Genomic DNA, 9,399 nt, shown 5'->3' on the forward strand with positions numbered 1-9,399 from the left:
TCAAGAATGGCAGCCCAGAAATCCATTTCTTAACCTGTTAACCAAAATCATCTTTCCCTACCTCTACCATGAAAGTCTCTCTCTAATGCATGGGTCCTGTATTATTTTTCTTAATTATAATGGCTAATACTTACATCGTGCTTACTAGGGGCCAGGCCAGTTTGAAGTCCTTTATGTATATCAGCTCATTACATCCTCACAACCATCCTGTGAGGTAGATACTATTAACATCTTCATTTTGCAGATGAGGAAACTGAGGCACAGAAAAATTCACTTGTTCAAGCTCACACATATTTTTTTTTTAAAAGTCTTTATTGAATTTGTTACAATATTGCTTCTGTTTTATGTTTTGATTTTTTGGCATGGCTGCGAGGCATGTGAGATCTTAGCTCCCCGACCAGGGATCGAACCTGCAACCCCTGCATTAGAAGGTGAAGTCTTAACCACTGGACTGCCAGGGAAGTCCCTAAGCTCACACATCTTTAATCACGTTTGTTTTTGTTTGCTTCTTTATTTTATTATTCTTTTTTCACCCCACCATAAGTTTTACGGGGATAAGACTTTGGCTCCCTTGTTCATCGCTAAATTCCCAGTGTCTAGAATGGTGCCTACTACAGAGTAGGTGTTTCATAAATATTTGTTGAATAAATGAATAAGCCTTTCAGTCCAGTTTGTTGCCAAATCCGTCTATAATATTTCATAAACATTTCTTAATTTTGGCCACATTTCTCTATTTCCACCACATACGTAAAGATAATCTCTCATCTGGTCCCTTGTACCAGCCTATGTGGACTCAGTCTCACTTCCTCCAACCCACAGCAGAGCGAGCAAGCTGAAATAAAAAGCGAGGCAACATTCTTCTGCTTAAAAACCTCTCATAGCCTCTGATTAGCATCACAACAAACTGCATCCTCCTTAGAATGGCCTACATGGGCCTTCCTGGTCAGTCTCCCTCTGCTTCTCTCCCAGAACTCCTAGCACCAAGTTCTCCACTGCTTCCCAGACTTGCAGACTTCTTCCCACACACATGTCCTTGTGTGGGGTGCCTTTCTTCTCTTTCTCCATGCAGACTCCTATTCATCTTTTGAAACCCAATTTAAATGATCCTTGTTTATATTCACAGGCACATAGTTTGTAACTCACTTCTCCATACCACAGATACTCATCCACCCATCCATCCATCCAGCTAGCCAGCAAACATTTACTGAAAACAACCTATAGATGCTCAGTCTACGGTTTAGAGAAGCGCAGTAATTTTTTTTTTTTTTAATACTTAACCATCTGCATGTTTGTTTCTTCCTTTGCCCTCATTTGCTTTTTTTTTAAAGAAATTCACGTTCTTTTATTTATTTATTTATGACTGTGTTGAGTCTTCGTTTCTGTGTGAGGGCTTTCTCTAGTTGCGGCAAGTGGGGACCACTCTTCATCGCGGTGCGCGGGCCTCTCACCATCGCGGCCTCTCTTGTTGCGGAGCACAGGCTCCAGACGTGCAGGCTCAGTAATTGTGGCTCACGGGCCCAGTTGCTCCGTGGCATGTGGGATCTTCCCAGACCAGGGCTCGAACCTGTGTCCCCTGCATTGGCAGGCAGATTCTCAACCACTGCGCCACCAGGGAAGCCCTCATTTGCTTTTATATCCCTAATGCCTAGCTTAATAAATGTTTGCTGAATAAATGAAGATAATTATGAAACAAACCAGCACAGACTATTGAGGGACAATTGGAGCAGACCTAACCCAATGTGGGATGATCAGGGAAGGTTTCTTGGGAGAGGTGGTGTCTGAGCTGAGATTTACTTTTTTCTTGCCTTTCTCCCTAAGATTGTGAGCTTCCTAAGGGCAAGGATCTTGTACCATTCATGTTTTTATCTGGGCCAGCATGTAACACAGTGCACATATTAATTAACTCAATACTTTTTTTTTCAATTTTTCTTATCATGGGAAAATACACATAACATAAAACTTACCATCTTAACCATTTTTAAGTGCACAGTTCAGTAGTATTAGGTACATTCATATTGTTGTGTGACTGTCACCACCATCCATCTTCAGAACTCTTTTTAATATTGCAAAACAAGAAATAATTTTTGAACGAATGAATGAATATTCTTTTTCATGCTCCCTATTCCTTCATGCCTATCCCATACCCAGTATTTACAGTAACTCAATAATTCAATTTACCCATAACACCTCTTGGCTAGAGTAAGACCTAGCCACGCTATGCAAAACCAGACAACGTGACTTAGAAACCTACCAGGAATGATCCGATTCGCACTAGACCCACCTGCACTTTGCCTTTGAACTCTTCGTAATTCAGGATGTCTCCTACCCCCAGACCTGGGAGGGCTTCATCTTATCAACTCTGCCACTGAGTTGGAATTCTACATTGGTCCCTGGCGTCTGAGCCCAAGTGCTCTAATTGTAATGGGGAGGCTGATTAGTTGCATGCTCATCTCCTTCCCCTGCTTCCTTCCTCCCTGTGTTAACTGCGTGAGCATCTGTCTCCCCTGCCAGATTACATGCTCCTTTGAGGCCAGAGACCATACCTTGGGCATGTTTGTATTCCCCACGGCGCCTGCCACATCACAGGCAGACATCAACAAAGGGTTGTTAAATAAATAAATAAATAAATAAATATAACCCACTCTGAATGATTTATCCTAATTAACTCCTTGGAAATAGTTCCCTCAGGATGGATTCAATATGTGGCTTCTCACATCTTCTAAAAGGCTTACCCTTTATCCGCACCAAATTATGGTCATTCCAGGTTCTGTATCATTGGTCTCCATAAACTACCCGTGCAGGTCTCTCCAACCCCAACTGTAATAACCGGCTGGACTCTGCAAGCCAAGAGCCCTCCTGGGCTCCCAGCTGGATACCTGGGCAGGAGTTCTGGCCTCATTGACTCCCAGAAGTGATACTGCATTGTGACTGAGATATGATAGCGTGATGGTTGCAGGCTAGGAACTCAGGACAACCTGAGGGTGTTCTGTGCACAGGAAGGCTTTCTTACCAGGGGCCTTGGCTGTAAACCCAGTGTGATGCATGAGTCAGCAGCCTTGGCAGTGAGGGACCACCTCTGCCTTAGCTATGTGGGCAGCAATGACCTAAACGTTTTGTCTGCTTCATTTTCTTCTGCCCAAAGCTTGGACCCCCGTCTCAGCTCCTATGATTTCAGTGGGAGGACAGATTAGTCCAAAGCTTCAGGGTCAGCGAGTGGAACCAGAAGTTCCTTGGTGCTTACAGCTGAGCACCAAGTTACCTTGGTGTTTAGAGCTGAGCTCGCCTAGATCACCCAGGGCTTTTTCCCCTGGGATGTTTCCTTTGCATCCCTCTTACCTACTCTCATAGGAGAAGCGAGAACATCCATAAAATGACCACACCCATGTTTGCACAACCCCTTTAAAGCCCCATTCAGTGGGACTGTGGCGGCCCTGAATTTGAACTCTGTTGAGCGACACCCCTCCTCCGGGAGGTGGGGAACCAGGTGGATGCGAAGGTACAGGTTCTTTGATCTCTCCCTAGATCCCAGTATCTTCCTTCCCACCACCTCCAGGCCCTGGGCCCAATTCAGTTCTGAGGAAGGGGACTCAAAGGAACTCTAATTTAGGGTTCAGTATCTCAAGGACTCAGTCCAATCTTGGAGAGAAGCCTTCTGCTTAATCCTCAAACCAAAGCCCTCCTTTGTACCCCTGGTATCTGGGGCTTAATTGGCTCCTCCCTCCTCACCTTATGTTCTTGCCTTGTATCCCAGTCCTACTAACACTGAAGTCTTACCTGGTTCAGACCATCTTTGTGGGTATGGGATTCTGTCTCTGAGCCCTGGTCTCTGGGACCTTAATCTTCCTTACTCCCTGCCAGGTTCTTTGCATTGGCCTGTTCCACTCTCCTTTGAAGCGCTTATTTTTGCCTAAATCCTTTTGCAGCTGAACTTGCTTGGAAAACTGTTCATCTGTTGACTACTTGTTAGCCCTTCTCTGGATCCTGGGGCACCCCTGGCATGGGTTGACTTATTTCAATCAGCTTCAGCTGGGCTCAACTTCTGGCCCTGGCCACATTCTAGCTGATATGCTGGGTCTTCAGACACCAGCCTCTCCTGGTTCCACTCAAACCCCTGCTCCCTTGTTTCCAGCTCCCTGCTGATCGATCTTGCATGAAGACTAACTAGGTCTAGACAGAACTGCTTGAATACTGATCTTTGCTATACTGTTTAGTGTCACCCAGATGGCAGCTTAAAATAATGAAAAGCTTTGGTTTTTTTCCAGCATTATTGATTTACTATCAGTCATTAGTCCCCAAAGAGAAAATATTTGAGTGGATGCAGATTAAATCATAATAGGAGAGAATAGTAATGGCCGCATGTTGAATGGAATAAAATATGATTACACTCTGTTATTTCAAATTTATGTTTAAATAACCTAATTGAGTTTTTAGATGACCTGGATATATCTACTCCTGCTATGGTAGTTTTGGAGGCAAACAGGTTTTCTTTGCTGAGGACTGGTTTGCTGAGTATAAGTAAGGTTTAAGAAATGATTATTTTGTTTATTTGTGCATCCATTCATTCATTCAGTTATTAATTATGCATGCATGTGTTTATGCATTTGTTCACTCTACCAAACACCCCTGGAGTGCCCAGCATGTCCCAGACACTGGGCTAGTTGTTGGTGATTTGGAGGTAGGTCAACAGTGGTGCCAACCTCAAGGACCTACTGTTCCAGAAGAAGAGGCAGATTATTACAATGCAACACATATGGTAGGCAACCTCTCCAATGGCCCTCCGTGGTCCCTGCCTCCTGTGTTCATACCCTTGTGTACTCCCTTCTCCTGTGTGCGGGCTGGACCTAGTGACTCACTTTTAACAAACACAGGAAAAGGGATGGAATGTTACTTTTGTGACCAGGTTACAGAAAGGCTCTGGCTTTCGTCTTGGGCTGCCCTCCTCCCTGTCTCCACCTCTTTCTCTGAGGGAGGCCTGCTCTATGGATAGGCTCATGTGGAAGGAACTGATATCTCTGGCCAATAGCTGGTGAGGACCTGAGGCCTGTCAACAGCCACAGGAATGAGCTTGGACATGGATCTTCTGAGGTCTACCAACAGCTACGTGAGTGGACTTGGAGGTGCCTCCTACCCCTCTTGACTGCAGCATCCCGAGGCACTTAGCCAGATGCACCGAGCTAAGCCACACCCAGGTTCCTGATGCATAGACACTGTGAGATAATGAATGTTGTTTGCTGTTTTAAGCCACTAAGTTGTGGGGTAATTTGTTATGCAGCGATAGGTAACTAATACAACATGATGCTTTGCTCAAGAGATAAAGCATGTATTGTAGGAGTACTGAGGTAGGAGTGATTAAATCTGCATGGAGAAGTTGGGCAAGGCTCCCCTGTGATTGGGATGGTCCTCTAGCTAGAGATGGGTACAGATAATCTGTGGTGGTTTATCTTCCCCATCTCCTTTCTTTTATCACCACTGCACAATCTCCCAGCTCCTCCCCGAGAGTTCTTCTCGCCTTGCGAAGTAACCCGGCCATGTCATTACGTAGATCCGGGCTAACGCACTATTGGTAATGGACTGAGAGAGATGCTTCTCTTCCCACACCTCTTTCAGCCACAGCGGGCTGGCCCTGTCCTGGCTATCGCAACTGGATCCCAATCCTGGCTGCTTCTCCCCTAAAACGGGCCTCAGACATTTCATCTTTCATTTACGAAGTCTCTGCTCAGCACAGCTCGGCACATCTCCCTGTGCCCTCCTCAATAAATGACACAAAAGTAAAGGAGACACATGGCTCTTTGAAAAAGCTTCTGGATCCCAACTTTTTAATGAAGACAGAATATAAAGGGCCTGTCTTATCTCTCCGATGCGACTCCCATGTGCTGTAATCAAGCAGAATTAATTAAAAGCAATCAAGTGGTGAGTTGGCATGGGGGCCTGCGGCACCAGCCTTTCATCTTAGCCATATGATGCTGTCCCCGAGGGGGCGGGGCTGCAGGCAGCAGAGTGGGGTGGGCCCAGCGCTGGGAGGGAAAACCAGCTCACCCAACAAGCTTGCATTGCTGGAGCATGACCAGGGCTGATGGAGCAAGTTGGATCCGACTCAGAGAAGCATTTCTGCATTGTTCTGGGTGAAGGGTCTAGACTAGTTTCTCAGCCTCTCAGGCTATGGACATTTGGGGTTGGATACTTCTTTGTGGTGGGGGGCTGTGCCGTGTATTGTAGGGTGCGCTATCCATTAGATGCCACTGGCACCTCCCTAGCTATGAAGATCAAGAATATCTCCAGACGTTACCAAAAGTCTCCTGGGGTGGGGTGGGGAGAGAAAAATTTCCCCCAGTTGAGACCCACTGGGCCAGACTAGAGTTCCCTTCAATAAAGGTGCATGGTGCCAGCTGGACAAGGATACCTTTCAGTCACTGTGGACCCTGGGGCACTAGGGTAGCTAAATGATGACAAAGACTCTCTGGCCTGCAGTCACTTGGGAAATACTGTTATCCAGGTGGAGTCCAAGAGCCAGCTGCATGGAGGCAGGCAACGTGAAGCCTTGAGTCTAAAGAGGGATGTTCCCCCTTAAGACTGACATAAGATGCAGGAAACCCCTCCCACAGGCAATATTTTATAGTCATTGCCAAGAATTGCACACCCTCCCTAATGTCAGTCATCTTCTGATACTGTGATATTTCCCAATACACAGCGGTGGATAGGGGTGGTGGGGTCGTGGTGGTGGAACATCAGGGGACTTTCATGCCCAATTTGGTGATGTTGGTTTTCACTGGTCCCCCTTCTGTCTCTTTGCTTACAAACATCTCATGAGATCTTGGGATTTTTTGCACCTGTCACACCTGAAGGATATGAGCTTTGTTAGACTTTTTCCACACCAAGGGTATGACCTGGACAGTCCCTTCTTGGTCCAGCAATAGTAAATTAAGTGAATGAAATCATATATAAGAACCAGGAGGGAAGAGGAAAGCACACTAAGGTACCAAGGGAGTGCAGGCTTTCACCCAGTGGTCCCGTTTATTAGATAAAGAAAGACAGAGAGTTGAAACATGGCTTAATGCAGGATGGCAGGGGCTGCAGCATGGCCTGGTTGTAAAGAACAAAGGAGGAGGAGTTTTCGCTCAAGCTTGTTTGGTGCTGCTTCAGTGGAGTCTATTATAGCTTCCCCCTTCTCATCGATTGTCTGTCTGCTTAAGCCTCCCCATCAGACTGGATACTTGCAGGATGGGGAGGTGTAAGACCATCTTTCCTGGATAGGGACAGAAGGAATGGGTGACTTTGAAAGTGGTGGGAGACTGTTTTTAGAACCTCCATCTTGTGCCGGGCACCGTGTTCGTACTTCACATGCTCTAACGGCCCTGAGAAGGGGCTGTCATTACCCTCTTCTATGGCAAAGGAAACGGAAGCAACTAGGCAGTGGCTGAGCTGGGATTCAAATCCAGTCTGCTGACTCCCAAGTTTATGGTTTTTCCCCTCTATCAGCTCCTTCCCTTATGCTCATAAGATAGGCTAAAGGACGTGGGGTCTCAGAGCTTTTAGGACAAGGGCTGATGATGGACAGGTGGTGGCATGGGATCCCAAATCCACAGGAAGCAGGGACAGGCTCAAGCTTTAGGCTCTGGCCGACTTCTGGTCATTTCCAGGGTTCCGTGGGGGTCAGGGTTTCTGTGCAAAACTGGGGTGCATTTTAAAGAACAATTTGGCTGACACCTTAGCCCTTCCTGGCACTTCCCTGGGTCATACTGCCATACCTCATCTGTGACTTATATTTCCAGAAAGATCCTTGTCTTAGTCCATTTGGGCTGCTTTAACAAACTACCACAGGACTTCCCTGGTGGCAGTGATTAAGAATATGCCTGCTAATGCAGGGGACATGGGTTCGAGCCCTGGTCCGGGAAGATACCACATGCCGCAGAGCAACTAAGCCCATGCGCCACAACTACTGAACCTGCGCTCTAGAGCCCACCAGCCACAACTACTGAAGCCTGCATGCCTAGAGCCTGTGCTCCGCAACAAGAGAAGCCACCACAATGAGAAGCCCATGCATCACAACAAAGAGTAGCCCCTGCGCACAGCAACGAAGACCCAACACAGCCAAAAAAACCAAACCAAACCAAACCAAAACAAAGAAACTACCATAGACTGCGTGGTTTATAAACAACAGAAATTTATTTCTCACAGTTCTGGAGGCTGGGAAGTCCGAGATTAAAGTGCCAACAGATTTGGTGTATGGGTCATGGATGGCGGTCTTTTCGATGTGTCCTCACATGGCAGAAGGGCTGAGAGAGCTCTCTGAGGTCTCTTTTATAAGGGCACTAATCACATTTATGAGGACTCTGCCTTCACAACCTACTCACTTTCCAAAGACCCCAAATCCAAATGCTACCACATTGAGGATTAAGTTTCCACATACGAATTTTTAAAAAATTAATTATTTAATTTATTTATGGCTGTGTTGGGTCTTCGTTTCTGTGTGAGAGCCTTCTCTAGTTGTGGCAAGCGGGGGCCACTCTTCATCGCGGTGCGCGGGCTTCTCACTATCGCGGCCTCTCTTGTTGTGGAGCACAGGCTCCAGACGCGCAGGCTCAGTAGCTGTGGCTCACGGGCCTAGTTGCTCCGCGGCACGTGGGATCTTCCCAGACCAGGGCTCGAACCTGTGTCTCCTGCATTGGCAGGCAGACTCTCAACCACTGCGCCACCAGGGAAGCCCTCCACATATGAATTTTGAGGTGACACAGACATCCAGTCTCTAGTCATTCTCTTGCTCAAGAGTTACCCCTATCGTGCCCTTCTCTGGTCAGGCCCCAAAAGACATGCTCATGTTCTAATCACGGAACCTGTGAATGTGACCTTATTTGGAAAAAGTATCTTTGCAGATGTAAATAAGGATCTTGAGATGAGCTCATCCTGGATGATCTGGGTGGGTCATAATCCAGTGACTAGTGTCCATGTAAGGGACAGAAGAAGAGAAGACATGGGGAGAGAAGAGGAGAAGGCCATGTGAAGACGGAGGCAGAGAGTGGAGTGATGCAGCCACAAGCCAAGGAATGCTTACAGCTACCCGAAGCTGGAAGGGGCAAGGACAGATTCTCCCCTTGAGACTTTGGAGGGTCTGTGGCCCTACCAACACCTTGATTTTGAACTTGTGGCCTCCATAACTGTGACAGAATAAATTTCTATTGTTTTAAGCCACTAAATTTGTGGTAATTTGTTACAGCAGCTCCTGGAAATGAATACAGGGACTCAAGGGTTAAGTGTGAAGACATTGACACTTACTGGGGCTCCATCTGCCCCCATTGTCGGGATGCCCAGTGCACGTGTGGCCTCTAGTTGCAATGACAGAGCCTTGGTGCCCTGGAGAAATGCGAAAGCCATTCACTGTGGCTCAGCAGAGAACATAAGATT

At 46.8% G+C, this 9,399-nt stretch overlaps 1 long non-coding RNA gene across 1 annotated transcript; it reads right to left on the bottom strand.

Annotated features, from left to right (window-relative positions):
* Positions 1-1,331: 1,331 nt before the first annotated feature.
* On the bottom strand, positions 1,332-8,408 carry LOC309639290. Its single transcript, XR_014251575.1, has 2 exons — positions 3,260-8,408; positions 1,332-3,229 (listed from the first exon to the last, which is right to left on the bottom strand). It is a non-coding gene; the product is annotated as an uncharacterized lncRNA (long non-coding RNA).
* Positions 8,409-9,399: the final 991 nt, after the last annotated feature.

The sequence above is a fragment of the Balaenoptera physalus genome (genome assembly GCF_965194825.1).
Source record: "Balaenoptera physalus genome assembly, chromosome: 1".
NCBI classification, from domain to species: Eukaryota; Metazoa; Chordata; class Mammalia; order Artiodactyla; family Balaenopteridae; genus Balaenoptera; species Balaenoptera physalus.